Source organism: Panthera uncia, chromosome C2 (genome assembly GCF_023721935.1).
Source record: "Panthera uncia isolate 11264 chromosome C2, Puncia_PCG_1.0, whole genome shotgun sequence".
Classification (NCBI taxonomy): Eukaryota; Metazoa; Chordata; class Mammalia; order Carnivora; family Felidae; genus Panthera; species Panthera uncia.
This window is the reverse complement of record NC_064810.1, coordinates 22915729-22917907: the sequence shown is the minus strand read 5'-3', so window position 1 is coordinate 22917907 and position 2179 is coordinate 22915729. Positions and strand designations below refer to the sequence as shown.

Below are 2179 nucleotides of genomic sequence, written 5' to 3'. Positions count from 1 at the left end.
CATATATATACATGTATATATATATACGTATGTATATATATAAATAAGACTGGAGCAAACAAGGTCAATATATAAATTCAGTCACTTTCCTATATACCAGCAGTGAACAAATAACATTTGAAATTCAAACCATAACACCATTTACATAAACATCCAAACAATGAAATATTTTGGTACACATCTAACAAAACATGTGTAAGATCTATATGAGGAAAACAATAAACCCTGGTGAATGAAATAGGAGGAGATTTAAATAAATTAGGTGATGTTCCATATCGATGGACAGGAAGACCCAGTATTGTCAAGACGTCAGTTCTGGATCTAAAGATACAGTCCAAAAAAAAAAAAAAAAAAAAAAGTAAAATAAAATGAAATAAAAAAGATACAGTCCAGATCTAAAAATCCAAATCTCAGAAAAGTATCTGTTTGTGTGTGTGTGTGTGTGTGTGTGTGTGTGTGTGTGTAGACAAACTGATTATAGAGTTTTCAAAGAGGCAAAAGACCCAGTACTGAAGTCTGGAAGTACTGAAGGAGAAGAACAAAGTTGGGAGAACTGATGCTACCTGACTTCATGACTTGCTGTAAAGTTATAGTAAATCAAGACTGTGTGGTTTCAATGAAAGAGTATACAGATAGGTGTGGGGCTGCTACCTCCCCACAGTAACTGCACTACAGCTTACCATCTGGTTGGGCTGAGAAGCAGGTGGATGAACCAGTTCTGTTTACACAGTTAATGGAGAGCAGACAAAACATTATGAATGAAGAACTTTGACAATGAAGCCTAGGAGGTATCTAGAAGAAGATGATTATTTGAATAAGGACTTGGGAGAGACCAGCATCCTGAAAAGACCTGTACCTTTGCACATGCACCAAACAACCCATTTTGATAAATTTGATTGCCCCACCCCCCAAGCTTGGGCACAAACAAGAACTCTTTCCAAAGTGCTGCATGCCAATTAAATTGCTACTATTGCATTCTCTCTGACTTTTCTTTATATTCTTTGAGGGAAATAACTCACTCTTTGTAACTTTCCATCAACAGTATTTTATAAAATTTCAATCCTGGTCATCAACAAAGTCTTGCCAATGGTTTTCATCACCCTCTTAGTTCTGGTTTATTTGCCAGGTGTGATAGCAGCTGTTGTACAGCTTCATAATGGAATCAAATTTAAGAAATTTCCACATTGGTTGGGTAGATGGAAGTTAACAATAAAACAATTTGGGCTTCTCAGTTTCATTTTTGCTGTACTGCAAACCATGTATGTCTATCCTGTCCAATGAGGCTATCCCACAGATACAAGAGGCTCAACTGGGCGTGTCAACAGGTCCAACAAAATAAAGATGATGCCTCAATTGAGCCTGAGGTTTGCAGAGTGGAAATTTATGTGTCTCTGGGAGTGACAGCACTTGCAATACTGGCTCTGTTAGCTGTGACGTCTATCCTTCTGTGAGCAACTCTTTGACGTGGAGGGAATTTCACTATGTTCAGAGCACACTAGGACTTGTTGCCCTTCTGCTGGGCACAATACATGCATTGATTTGTTCCTGAAATAAATAAAACAATGTGTATGGTATACACCTCCAAATTTTATGACAGCTGTTTTCCTTCCAATTGTTGTCCTGTTATGTGAAGGTATATTTTCCCTGCCATGCTTAAGAAAGAAGATTCTAAAAGTTAGACATGGTTGAGAAGATACCACCAAAATTAATAAAACTGAGGTGTCTTCCCAGTTGTAGAATCACTGTTTACACACATTTTTGTTCGATATTGATATATTTTACCATAAACATTTCAAATTTGTATTTGTTTAATAAAATGCCCACTTGAGGTTCTTAATGTAAAAAAGGAAAGAGTATATAGAAGGATCAAGGGAAGAGAATAGAGAGTCCAGAATAGACCCACATAAATATAGTTAACTGATCTTTGACAAAAGATAAAAGGTAAAGCAATGGAACAGAGATAGTTTTTTGCCGATGTTGTTGCTGTTGTTGTTTTTAATAAGTGGCGTGGGATGACTAGACACCTACAGGCAGAGTAATGAATCTAAACACAGAACTTAACACCCTTCACGATATAGATCTCAGACCTGAGTGTAAACGGCCAATCTATAAAATATACTCCTAGAAGATAGCATTGAAGAAAACCTACGTAATCTCAGGTATGGTGATGCCTTTTAAC

At 36.7% G+C, this 2179-nt stretch overlaps 1 pseudogene; it reads left to right on the top strand.

The window, feature by feature from the left end:
• The first annotated feature begins 733 nt into the window (after positions 1–733).
• On the top strand, positions 734–1846 carry LOC125922090 (metalloreductase STEAP1-like; annotated as a pseudogene).
• The last annotated feature ends 333 nt before the right edge of the window (positions 1847–2179 follow it).